Below are 14,459 nucleotides of genomic sequence, written 5' to 3'. Positions count from 1 at the left end.
ACTGTGAGAGGAAGCATTTAAAAAAAAATTCAGGAAATCATTCATTGTATGATTTTTAAAGAATTTATTTGTATTGCACTGCTGCACATAAGTATTTGAACACCTGGCAATCAGCAAGAATTCTGGCTCTCAAAGACCTGTTGCTCTGCCTTTAAAAAGTCCATCTCTACTCCACTGGTCAAGAACTACAGAACCTGGTCAAGAACTACAGAAAACATTTGACCTCTGTAATTGCAAACAAAGGCTTCTGTACCAAATATTAACACTGATTTTCAAATACTTATGTGCAGCAGTGCAATACATTCTTTAAAAATCATACAATGTGATTTCCTGAATTTTTTTTTTTAATGCTGTCTCTCACAGCGGAATTGCACCTACAATGTGAATTTCAGACCCCTCCATGATTTCTAAGTGGGAGAACTTGCAAAATCGCAGGGTGTTCAAATACTTATGTTACTCACTGTATCTAACATTTGTGTGGGTGAGCATTAAGGGACTAGTGATCATAGCATGGCCTCCTTTGAGATAATGCTGCAGAGACAGCTCTATAAAGGAGTAACTAAAACACTCAATTTTAGACATGCAGACTTTGCCAGTATAAGGGCATCTCTGCAATGTATCAACTGGTAAAGACTTTTCACAGGGTTAAACACAGAAGGAAAATGGAATATCTTTAACATGTTGCTTAACAAGTATACATTCCAGTAAGCAAGGAAAGACATCGCAAAGCAAAACATTTATGGTTTGGTAAAAGTGGTCGTATTGAAGCTGGTAAGAAAAAATGTGCATTTTAAGCATTCAAGTTATCTGGAACAGCCAAAATTTCATGAGGTAAAAAGAAAAGAAGAAGTAATAAGGGATCGGGTACTTGAATACATTGCAAGTCAAAATACTATAAGTTTGTGCCAGCATGGTCTTATGCGTGGTTTTATAACCGATCATGCTAGGCTAATTTAATTGCCTTTTATGAGGAGGTGAGCAGGAACCTCGATGCTGAAATGGCAGTTAATGTCATCTACTTGGACTTTGCTAAAGCATTTGATACAGTAAAGCACAGAAGGTAAATGATAAAACTGAGGAATATTGGCCTGAAACATTACAGTATATTTGTAACTGGATAGAGAACTGGCTGAAGGATAGATTACAAAGAGTGGTGGTAAATGAAACATTTTCTAATTGGGCCAGTGTTGTTAGGGGAGTCTGTCCTTGGTACCTTGCTTTTTAACTTGTTTATTAATGACCTGGAGGTGGGCATTGAAAGTACTGATTTTATTTTTTCTGATTATACTAAATTATGCAAGACTATGGGGGGAATTCACAAAGGTGGAGATGGCCCTTTTTTGGAGTAAAAGTGGTGGAAAAACTGGTGGAAAACACTTTCTCCAGATTCACAAACAGAAATCTGCCTAAATTCCGACTCAACCGCCACTTTTCTGTCTTTGGTGAAAAAAAAAAAAACAGTTTACAGACACCTTTGTGAATTTGTCATTTAAACAACATTTATACAACATTTTAACGACATTTTTTCCCGACATTTTTCCCCGACATTTTCAAAATGGAGGAGCTCAGTGTAACTCTGTTAGACCAATTCTAAGCTCTTCTGTTTTGTTTTGTTTCACCCAGTCTCCACACCTAAGGTAGGAGCCCCATGGGGGATCGTTACCATATTAATGGGGATTAGTAGACTATTGTTAGGGGACAAGTTTCTGTCTAACCCTAGAACAATAGGTGCAAAAAGCCTCATTAACATTTTATAAACAAGTAAAACACTGATTAAAAAAAGTTTAATTTAAATCCTATATATAAAACGTTTTTACCCGACATTTGCATGATTATGCTAGTTTTAGCTTAATCAGTAAGGCAATAATAAAATTTTGTGTGAATATATTGTAAACATTTTTATTAAAAGGAAAAGTAAAGCCTCCCAGGCAAATTTTTTAGTTTCAACAGCAGTGCCCCCTCTTTAATGACTTCACTGACATTTGCCCCAACTTATCTGTGCCCCCATAGCATGCCCAGAACTACAGAGCTGCTTGACAGCATTGGCCCCCACCTGTTCCCAGCAGCCATCTTGGTGATTAGCAAACAGCACATACACACTTGCACCCAAACTGGGATACTGGGGTGCAGGGTTGGACTGGCACAACAGGGCACTGGATAAAAACCCAGTGGGCCCTTGTCTTGTTGAACCTCTATTCACCAGGCATGTTGGTGTGTGGGCCAGATTGCTGCTGACCAGTAATGAGTAGGGGCCAGAGAAGAAGGTATTTAGACCCTTAAATCTTGTTACAGAAGTGGAATTGCACAGAAATATAGAAAACATTAGAAAGCCCAGCTTGTCCTGAAAAAAATGATGTATAGTTTCCCTGGGCAAACTAAAGTTACCCCTCAGGAAATGTCCCCAAAGTGAAATGACAAATGGCATATGAAATGCAAAATCCTGCTGGTAAAATCCTTACCCCAAGGCTCATGTATCTGTGAGACTGGGTTTGATGGCACCAACAGATTTACTAAGAGTTAAAGGCAAATTCATACAAAAAATGTCTGGAAAATGACAAAATCTGAAAACAGTCTGTTTAAAATACAAATTCACAAAAGTGGAGATTTTGAGAGGTTTGTGAATTAGGTGGAAAATCTGACAAATCTATCTCCAGTTTTATTTTGTCTGAATATCACCACTTTTGTGAATTCCCCCCTATAAGTTCCATGCAGGATGCTGCCACTTTGCAGAGAAGTTTGACAAAATTAGAAAACTAGGCAGCAAAATGGAAAATGAGGTTCAGTGTTTAAAAGTGTAAATTTATGCACTTTGGTAGAAATAATATAAACGTGAGTTATACACTAAATGGTAGTGGGTGGGGGTATCCTAAACTGAAAAGGATCTAGGGATTTTTGTAGATAAGTTGTCTAATTCCAGGAAATGTAGTGAGTGGCTACTAAAGCAAATAAAGTGCTGTCATGCATTAAAAAGGGCATTAACTTAAGGGATGCAAACATTATTTCGCCTCTGTATAGGTCCCTGGTAATGAGCTGGAGAGAGTGCAGAGATGTGCAACTAAACTGTTAAAGGGGTTGGAAGATGTTGGGCGGATTCTCTTAATGCCTTTAAGAGATCTGGTTTGGATGATTTCGTAAACAAGCATAATATTCTAGGGATACTAAAATCAACAATAGTTGGCATATATAGTTTATACACAGTATGTGAGCGTATAGATAGGTCAGGATAAGTTATGTGTGCTAGGGGTTCATTGGAGAGGTTTAATTTGATGGACTTTGGTCTTTTTTCAACACAACGTTACTTTGTAACTATGTACTTAGTTATAACCGCAGAAAGACATTGTCCACATACAAGCATATTTCGTATTCTTTCTGTTTAATTTTAACTCCCTGTATGTTTAGGTTGTTTCGTACTAGCCATTACTTAAAAGACACAAATTGTAGGTTTTGGCTAAGTTTTTATAATTTAACATTGTGAAGCCTATGGGCCTTCCTATGCTTACATTTGTTTATCACTGTTGTGATTTCTTTCCCAGTAATTTCTGCCTGTAACATCTAAGAGTCTTCCTTAGACACTGTTAGCAGAGCACAATTCTCCACTTCAATGTCTAACAAGTCTAAGAAACAGAAAACTTCTGATTGTTGTTGGGAGTATAAATTACTACCAATGTTATAGTGAGTTTATTAGGGTGCCAATCAGTAATGTTATCAGCTTTGTTATCTCTAAGCATATGTTTATTAGGGGATATGCCAATCCCTTTAGTTTTACTTTTAGGGCTCTGGCACACTGGGAGATTAGTCACCCATGACAAATCTCCCTTGTCACGGGCGACTAATCTCCCCGAACTACCATCCCACTGACGAACATGTAACTCTCCGGTGGGATGGTACACACTGCGCAGGCGATTTCGGCAAATCGCCGAAGTTGCCTCACGAGGCATTTTCGTCGATTTGCCGAAATCGCGCCACCGCGTGTGCCATCCCACCGGCGACTTACATTTTCGCCGGTGGGATGGCAACTTGGGGAGATTAGTTGCCCGTGAACAGGGAGATTTGTCGTGTGCCAGAACCCTTAGCCAATGAAAAAATGTTCCAATTTATTTATTTATTCCTTTGTGCCAATAGTTTGGTTCCCTTTATCTCATTAAATGAGTTTCTGTAAAGATTAGGGCTTGTGCCCCAGCTATGAGTAACCCATGACAGGTGTGCATCTCTATACTGGGGTGTTTAAGCCTATCTTTTAATCTGAAGTTGAGAGTTGAAGTTGAAGAGAAGGAAAGGTACAATCACTGGGGGTGTCAAATGTTATGCACCCCCCAGTGATTGTAATAACTTGCCTGGTTCCCCAGGCTGGTGCTCCTGTTAGCAGTAAACTGCACCAGCCCTCGGTACCTGTAAGCAAGCAATCCTCTTCCTTCTGTCTACTTTCTTCACAATCCCAGGGCCAACGCATGTGCGGTATAATGAATTTTTTTTTTTAAATTTAGCTTTTTACTCTATTGCACAAGCGGTGCATAAAAAGAATGAGTAAGAGACTTGCTCACTCACAATTACCCTGGGCTGGTGCAGTTTCTTTGCTAACAGGAGCAATGGTCTGGGGCAGGGCCGGAACTAGGGGTAGGCAGAAGAGGCAGCTGCCTAGGGCGCAATGATTGGGGGGCACCAGGCAGCCTCTCCTGCCTACCCCTAGCCCGCTCACTTTAGTCATTGCCCCCATCACTTGTCATTATGAGGTGGGGGCAATGATCTAGAGCATAGCGAACCACCCCCCCCCCCGGTCGGCTCGGCCCGCCCCTGGTCTGGGGTAACAGGTAAGTCATTGCAATAACTGGGGGATTCCTAATATTTTAGCACCCTCCCAGTAATTGTACCTTTCCCTCTCATTTAATGAGCAGGTAATTGTAATAGAATTAGGTGAACTCAAATAGTGGCAAGAGATTTGAGATGGCAAAAGCCCCAGGGATGGCAGTGGAAAAGGGTGTTGGGAGGATAGTTTGCGTGTAGACATCAGAGGATGAGAGGAAAGAAAGAGAAGCAAGAAAAAAACATTATATGAAGAATCTATAAGTGACAATAAATAATAATACTTGGTGATTCCCCCTTTAAACAATTTGTGGAGGGGTGAGTCCACATTAACACATCAGAGAGGAGTCCTATTCCGGTTAATGGGGGGTGATGGTAGGACAGAGGCTCCCTGGAGTGATAGGGAGGGCTCAGGTCATCTGGTGACAGGAAGTCTTATCAAACACTGAACCTGGGCCATGTATGAAATGCCCCATGCAGGCATGGGCATCAAAATGAGTAAGCTGGTCACTTATCTCACAAGACTCATGTGTAGAGTGAGCTGGTAATTGGGAAGGCAAGTCTCATCATGGCATCAAAACTGGTCGCAAATCAGATGGTTAATCTTTCGTTGGTGAGGAAAGCAGTGTAATTTATACTGTTTTTGAAGGCTCCATATTATAAATGTTCAACTTTGATTAGAGACCTAGAGTGACATGCCTTTAAGGCTTGGTCTGTGGGATCTGTCTATTTGTGCATCCTGAATCATGTCTATGAGTAAGCTCTCTAGGTCTGTCAACGTCTTAGGAATGCATTGCAGATGGATATTATCCATGCAAGTCTGATTCTAAGATTAGTGTATGTGCTTGAGCTGTGAGTAAATGGCTGCCAAGTTGTTTGTCCACCTGATGCGTGTGTTACTTATTGTCCTCCAGACGTTCAAGTTTTCCAACACTTGTTCCCAAAGAGTTAATTTCTGAAGCTTGTTTGTTGTGTTCCTCTTTTACCATATTTTTCATATACAAGAACAGTAAATGGAGGTCATGTTTTGTGATTTTTTCTTTTTTTTGCGTCCTCCCATCTGTATGGTCCGTAAGCTAGATGCCATGTTATCCTCTCTGACGTTGTTGAAAAAGAGTGGGCAGAGGTCTAAGGCAGTGGATTTTTTAGGTTTAAGGGCATAGTAGTGGTACACTTGTCTTGCATGGCTGTTACGCCTCTTGTAGTGAAGTTATGTTTTGATGTGGTGTTGGGAAGGCAGTATTTCTCCTGATGTCATTCAAAGCTGACTCATCCATCAGCTCTAATCTTCAAAAAGCATTTATTTATTTTTCACCTACCAATATTAATATGTCATACCGTGGATAGAAAAGACAAAGGTAGACAAAACCCAAAGGAAACTTTGACTGTGGAAACATAAAACAAAACAAAAAATCACTATTAGGAAGAAAAAAGTGGTACAGTATTAATCCTGAGGAAATCCTGAGGAAAGCAAAGTTTCAGTTTTCCATACAGTGATGTGATTGGTCAAGCTCTGAGTCTGATGAATACTATTAAAGTCACTAGAAGCAGTCAGGAGGAGGATTCTTTAATAATTACAGCATACAAACTTGAAAAGTGTTTGTTTTTGGTATCCCTTTAATAAATTCCTGCAAAGTGGTAACTTTCTGTGCATATTTTTTCAATTTATTGTACAATGGTTCAGTATAGTTTATAGGATCTTCAAAAATTGCCTAAAGGAATGACTGCGTTTACCATTAAGCATAGCATCCAAGTGCAAAGCTTTATGACTCTCTTCATTATAATAACGTGTTATAATACAACAGCCTGTGGGGATTTTTTTTCTAACATTAAACTTCATTAGCTGCAAAGGCAGCAATCCATATCCAATTTTCTTTCCATGTCAGGTCTGTTCATGTATAAATCCAGTCCTTTTGTTGGATACATTTGCAATTAATCCTATGAACAAAGAAAATGCAAATCTTGTGCTGTCAACCTAACAGTTTCCAGCTGATTCTTTCCTTGACTTCTATCCATTATTCCAAAAAATGAACAAAAATTCCTGTATTATTTCCAACTTAATTTTCTTGTAATAATTGTCATGAATCCCAGAAGCACACTATGCCTCTTGGTAGAAACATCCTCATTTTATGTCTTTGTAAATGTGTTAAGTAAGATTTAAGCTCCAAAGGATATTAACCTTAAAATTAATTACAATTACAAAAGTGTCAGTTTTTAAACTAATTACTTGCCTATTTAAACAAACCTTGTACTCCTCCGAGATTAAGAAATTATCTCTCTTTCAATTTATAAACACGCAAGCCATGTGCATCTGTAATCTGCAGTGTCATTACACTGGATCGTTTAACATTTGTACTAAACACTGGATATACACAGGAAACCCCTTCAATTATTACTATTATCATTTAGTTCCCATAGGAAACATAAGGTTTACTTTGGCTCTATGGTCATGGAAACGGTCGTTGCAGAGATTGTGGTTCATTACCATGGTTTTTATCACCAGTGGTTTAACAAGCTGTCTCTGGGACCCCCTGGAAAAAAAAATACTTGCTCTTGAGCACCCACCGCATCCGGTAGGTGCGTAAACGTGTGGGGCGCGGGGGGGGGTAGAGCCGAATTTTCTCCATTATCTCTGTAAAAACTGTCCGGGGAGGGTGGATTTTGTGAAGCAGACCCTGCGGTCCTGGCCCCCTTGTCCCCTGGGCCCCCCCACAACTGCTTCCTCTATAGTTCACGCCTACCTATCACTTATGTTACTTGCCTATTCATATATATTCTTGAAATGGCAGTGAAAGCAATTGTCAGGCAACAAGCAGGGTAAACATTAGGTGGACTAAGTGGGTAAGGGTACAATTTTAATCACTCCCACTAGAAAAATTATATATTATATGCCACTCTACCTCTACAGAGCATAAGGAACCAAGGGATTCTAATGGCAGCTCCACAAATAATAGCTGTGGTAATGGATTAGAGGATAGTATAAGGGTGCTAAGTATGAAGTTGTGAGTTAATTGAAGTAGTAAATTAATAATTTACACTAGATTATGAATAGATTATTTTTAGTTTTCTATTATAAATCAGGCTAGTCATTACACACATCCATATAGAATCAATAAATATGTAATCTTCATCGCTTATATTTGATTGGCAGATACATGAGGCAGTGGAGAAAGGCTATATTATAGTTGCTCCATGCATGTTACAAATTTACAATGCAGCAACTGTCAAATGATAATATTACATTGTGGGATGTGAATTTTTATTCTTACTTATGCAGTTTTTTCAGCGTAAGATTTTAATTTGCTCCAAAGAGCTCAAAAGTGAATGCTAAGAGCTGTAGTTCATCAGCAGTAACAAAACCCTGGCTCACTAGTAAAACTGGCATAATATAATATTACTAGTGAAACATGTATATCCTGGCTGACCCTACCCCTATCCTTTGTTCTTGACTTTGACAGTGGGTCAAGGCAAAGCACTTACTGCATCATTGAATCACTTTTCCCCACCCTCAGCATGATGGTTTTACATGGTACAAGAAGTTTCAAGTTATTAATAAACTGAGGAGTAGCAAGTTTATGAAGGGATTGACATGCTGAATATCCTCCCTTAAATTTATATTTTACACAAAGCAGAATTTGCTTGGAAAGGCTTTCTTTTCCTCCTTCCCTTGGTTATGTGCCAGTAAAACACATTCATAATCCTTGTTAATTCTTGTTAAAAAATTGGCTTCTGCAGTGCCTAGAGAATCTAGATGATCTGTAACTCAATATGTAATGGAGTACTCAAGTATTTATATTTTAGTTCTTAGTGTGAGGTTACTATTCAAACTTGCTATATAAAGCTGACAAGTTTTCCTTCCTACAATTGCCACTGCAGTTATTCATGCTACCTAGTTTATTAGCAGTAACACTGACAAGCTTTTACAAGTACTTGTATGTTCCACCTTTAAATATTCTGCAGGCATTCCAACTAACAGGCACAGCCGTACATAAATACTGTACAATAATATACAGTATATATATATATATTACTAGTGTTAATCAATTGGCGCATGTTGCCATGTTTTCCCACAATGCAGGATATGGGATGGGTAATATGTGAAAAGAAAGCCTGGTACTTTACACCTGATAAATGGCAGCTTACTTACTTATTATTAGGTATAACTCACTCATTGGTGTTCTGAGCAAGAAGAGTTGTGAACATCTGCTTTGTGTCTAATATTTGGGCCCATTATTGTAAATAACTTATTGCATACATTAAGCTTCATACAACTGCATTTTAAACACACATTTTTTACTTAAAATTGTACCTCACTTGTCAATCATACTTAATAAATCTAAGGCCTTATTTACAATGCCACATTAGGGTGCAAAGTGAAAAAAGTGAGCAATCTTACATTTTTTGACTTAGCACATTGCGTAGTGCATTGTTCAGGTTGCTGCAGGCCATTTTGCTCCATTTTGGAACACAGAGACTTGCAACTTCCTTCACTAACACAAGTGAAAGGCGTATGGGAAGAACCACCCCCCCCCATCCCCTACCTTGTGCAGCATGCAGAGGTGCAAGGTAGGGAGGAGCAGCCTGCATCTGGCCTCTGTTCTTACCACCTGCTAAGGACAGGGCTGAGTTTTACCCCAGGGAGCAAGTGTGCATTCCTTGCGTCCCCTGGGTTCGTAAATTACCTCATTTGTCTCCACTTTAATGATATAGTCATATTTATGCACCTGTATGACACCTACTAAATGAGGAATAGAATTAAAAACCCTTCAACACAGACATACTGTACATATCTGAACAACATAATGTTCTGAAGACAAGCTAGTTTAGGGATAATATATATTTTTTCAAAAGATCGAACATGACGAAATAATATGAACGGATTTCTCATTTATTTGAAAACAGACTAATAAACTGCAAACCTAAAAAAGGATTATGTTTATAAAACAGCTTCCAATATTTAAGAACATTCTGATGAAACCCCCGCTAGCATTAAGCCATGGCTCATCTTGCACCTTTTGGGAAGTGTGAAAGGAAACAGCAAGAAGTTAATCAGCATGGAGATTATAACAGAGCTCCTACAATATGTTTCTTTTATCACTGGTTTTATGTCACTGTGCTTAGTCTCAGGTGGTATTATAGATCTGATAAACTCCGTGAAATGTAATAAGAAAATAAGTTTTAATGTTCCATGCAGATGTGAACTGAATAAAAAATATCACTGCCACCCAAGTGGCCTTTTCATTGTATCATTGCATAAACACCAAGGAATACAAGTCAGGTTTTTGTTTTAAACATTTTGCTTTATCCATGCAGCATGCAGTCTGAAAAACACAGTAGGTGTATTCTACATTTCTTTCCAGAAAATTAGGGAACTTAAGGGCAGCTAGTGTGTAGCAACAGCAATTATAGTTTTGAGCAGTAATCCACAATAATAGCCTTTAATTAGAAAACTATTTGCCTGTTTGGAGCTGTACAGCCATGATTTATGGTGGCTTATGATACGCTTCAAAAATCTCTTTTCCACAGTTATCGTTCCCTTATATTTCTGGTATTTACATCTTATTTCTGGTGCAGCTAGGTGAACTTGACAATACTTACAATATGCAAACTTCATGTAAAAAAATTAGATTTTATTACTTGCAACATTGCAGTTAAGTCATACAAATGAAAAATAGAAAGCTCTTATTTCCTATATGGCACAGAGTGAAAGAAAGAAAATAAGAGACAAGAAATCTAATTACTCATTTTGATCCCTAGTGTCCATTGGAAGCAAATTCAGCTCAGCAGGATATTATTAGCACAAGTAAGTAGAGGAAACTTTCATTACTCTTAATTGTGCTGTGGGAGAATGGGAATTAATGGTGGGATTAGAACTTCACCTTTTTGACTGAAGTAACCTGAAATTTTCATGATGTTGAAGCAAGGCTACTCTTTAGTTTTAGCATTACTGTTAAATAGCACAAATAGCAAAAGACTGTCTAAAACAAAAGGTATGTGTATTACTTGTGTATGTGTATAGTTCCCTTTCTTTATGTTCTCTGAAAAGATATGAAAAATGAAACTTGTGCTTGCAAAGATTTGGGTTTAAGTAATAACTTGGCAAAATGTGCTCAGTAACCCATAGCAACCAAACAGGAATTTACCTTTAGCTAAGTACATTCTAGCTGAACTGCATTTATCAAACTACTGTAATTGCTGATTGGTTACTTAGGTCTCAGCTTTTGATCCATGTTCATATTGATTTCTAAAATAAAACAGTGATGTTGCTTCTGGGATAAAATGTTACTAGAACTACAAAAAAACCCCCAAACTAGCTTTAAAATGCCATGTATGTATATGTCTAGGTAAATTTAAACCATACTAAACTTCTCCAAAAATAGTGAAAAGGCTAACAAAATATATCCCAATATATTCGAGTTTGTTTTTCCAAAACGAATAAACTGACATCTCAAATGGTCACTTATTCATTAATAAGGAAACCCTGTTCGAATTAAAATATCTCAAATTTTTCAAGTTTACAAGCTATAAAAACTCTGAAAACTCAAGTTTTAGAATATGCCTATGACAGCTCCAATTGACTTCTATAGAAACTTGCAAGCTTTTACAAGGCAAATTTTTACATCCGTGTTTTCATGTTTTTTGCACTTAATAAATACCACATTCGAGGTTTCAAACCATAACTTGAAATTGAGTTTTTTAAGCGCAAAAAATACAAACTTGACCATTAATAAATCACCCCCATTAAGTATGAAGATCCAAAATACAGAAAGATACCTTATCTGGAAGCCCCCAGGTCCCAATCATTTTGGATAACAGGTCCAATACCTGTATATGAATATAGTGATAATATAATATATTTCCTGGTGGAAACACAAACTAAGGATAGAGCAATATGGGTGTCTGCTTATTTTGTTCTAGAAGTTTGTCAGCCACATGTGTTTTATATAGCTTTAAGGTGTGCTCCATCACAGAGAAGCCCAGGGCAAAGTGCCCGTAAGGATGAACCCTAATAGGTAATTTGGGGGGAAATCATTTTTCAAAATTACAATTATTTTCTTTATACAAGATTGCCTTCTGTAATTTGAAACTTTGTGGATAATGGGTTTCTGGATAATGGGTCCCATACCTGTACTACTTTTACTACCTTGCCTCTATTTACACTTATTATTTTACCTCCCCCAACTCTGCAACCTAATTCTATTGAGACCTCTTAAAGCATCTCAGGTGTAAACAATAGAAAATCATCTTTTAAGTTTAAAGTACTTCCCATCTGTATTTAGATGAGTACAATTCTTTGGCATAATATTGTTTTTCACTCAATATGTCCCCTTTAAGTTGTCCAGATCCCATACAGCACACCTGGATCAGGGAGAGTAAATCTAAGCCTGATACCCTTGTCACTACTGCACACCCTGCCACTAAAGCATCATATCTTTTAGGAGAATACTGCTGCCTGGTATCTCTCCTGATTGGGGCAAAGAAGCTGCTCTTGCTAGCTATAACTGACATTCCTAGAACATGCTATTATAAAAGATATCCAGGGTCCCTGCTCCCTGGCTTCACTTGAGATGCTTTCTCTAGGGCCAAACACTTCTGGGTTGTGTGAATCTCAGGCTTCCTGGAGCACATCCACACAGATTAAGTCCAAGAAGAAAGATCTTTCCCTAACCAAAAACTAAATTAAAGTGTGGCAGAAGGTTTTCATACCTATTGGCAAACTGAGTTTCAATATGCTAAATAGCGAAAACAGATACATGGGCATCTGCCCAGTAACAATGGAAATAAAGAAGATAGGGTTTAAAGCTATAGGGATTGTTAACCCTATAGATTCCTACAGAAATGTAAGATCTTTATAGAGAAGGTCAACATTCCCTTTTTCTTTGGTCAACTTTGTTATGCCTTACTCACTCCAGTGGATGGTTTTAAAGACCCTCTGTAATGGAGTACCATAAAGAGGTTGAAAAGCTTGGAATTCTATGATCATAAAATTTAACGCAATGTTAAGCACTGCAATTGGTTTATATCTGGACCATATACTGAGGAAAAAGCACACAGGTTTTTCCAACTGTACTGAACTTTATGTTGAAAAAGTAAATGCTGCTGGCATCTAAAACACACCTGGCACAATGACAGGTTGGGGTCTGATTGGTCTTATTAGCAGATACAGGCTGACTATTTAACTCATTAACAAAGCCCTTCTTGAATATAACAGTTCCACAGTTTAACTGTGGATAAAATAAGTAAATGTGAAGTTCTGTTCCTGATACAAAATATATAATATTGTATATACCAGGTAATGCTACCATCTTCAAAGTACCAAAGTGGCTGCTCCCAAGTAGAATGCACACAGACAAGAACTACCTTCACACAGGAGCAACATACTTGTTACTTTGCCAATATGTTCCCCCTACTCACTAGGTGCTCACAGGGACTTGCACACTGGAGTTCACAGGAAGCTCACATTCTGTCACATTCTGGACATCTACAGCTTTTGGTATGTAGAGTGGAGGAGATGTAGTCCTGTAGTGCTTCCTACAGGACCTAATGTCACCTCCAGAATTTCAATCATCTACTATTCTACTATGCTAATCTACTAAGATTTAACAACGCCCTTAGCAGGACTGTGAAGACTCTCTTGCCAGTCCAATCTCTCACAGACATAAAAGTGGAATTTCTCCAACTCTCAAAAAGGTCTATGCCTGAAAACACATTAGGTTTCTTAAAATTTCCATTTCAAACAAACTCAGTCAGTTGTCCAAACACATTCAAATGCTTAGGGCAGAGGACCACTGATTAGCACAATGTTGCCAAGATGGCAAGCTCCTGTGACAACTTTGAAGGCCTGGATCATTAATACTATAAAGATGTTGAACCTTGTGGCTGGTGCAATAAGTTAAGTAAATTAAATATGTCATATTTCTAGCTATATTCATTTTTATAGTTTAGTTCTCCTCTAACTCTTACTTGGATAAGTGAATGCACAGTTTAGGCCCTGGCACCCTAAATCCCTCCTTAAAGCTCTTATACCGCAGGTACCACTACCTCTCCTTGGAATTGGTAGCTGCTCTCACATGGCAGGCACACACACAAGATCTATCCTCACATAGGTGTCACACACTTGTATCTCTGCCAATACCCCCTTGGGGGGATTATTCATTGGGTTGCTCAGAGGGACGTGCACACTGGAGTTCACACACCTCTTTGCATTTCTCACCGTCTACCAATTTGGCCTTGAGATCTCTCTGTTAAGTTGCAGCTCTAGCTCTGATCAATGCCGACTTAACCCTGGCTTAAATTGCAGAAAGGTATGACTTTATAGCCTCTGAACACCCTGTAGTCTGCGTGCCAAACCTTGGGCCCTCTTCTTTTTCCTGTTGTACCCTGGGGTTCCCAGCAAGCTGTAGACACTTCCACCTTGCAGCCAATCCAATTTTTCCAGCCTGTAATGGCACAGGAGCTGGTTGGCATTAAAGGAATGCAGAAAGACAGCAGAGGAAGACTCCCCATAAAACACTGCACTTGTTTTAACTTCCAGAGTAAATTAATTTTACCAATACATAGCACTTTCAGAAAAATGCCCCTGAAAGCTTGTATAAGGTTGCTTACTAGACACCACATTTCTTTGCTTGCTAGGTTCTTAGTTCAAGTCTGCACATTAC

General features: G+C 38.4%; 1 protein-coding gene across 2 annotated transcripts in view; it reads right to left on the bottom strand.

Annotated features, from left to right (window-relative positions):
- Positions 1 to 14,459, bottom strand: part of nkain2 (Sodium/potassium transporting ATPase interacting 2) — a 468,016-nt gene that overhangs the window by 22,000 nt on the left and 431,557 nt on the right. The window lies entirely within an intron of this gene.

Source organism: Xenopus tropicalis, chromosome 5 (genome assembly GCF_000004195.4).
Source record: "Xenopus tropicalis strain Nigerian chromosome 5, UCB_Xtro_10.0, whole genome shotgun sequence".
Classification (NCBI taxonomy): Eukaryota; Metazoa; Chordata; class Amphibia; order Anura; family Pipidae; genus Xenopus; species Xenopus tropicalis.
This window is presented reverse-complemented; position numbering and strand designations above follow the sequence as displayed.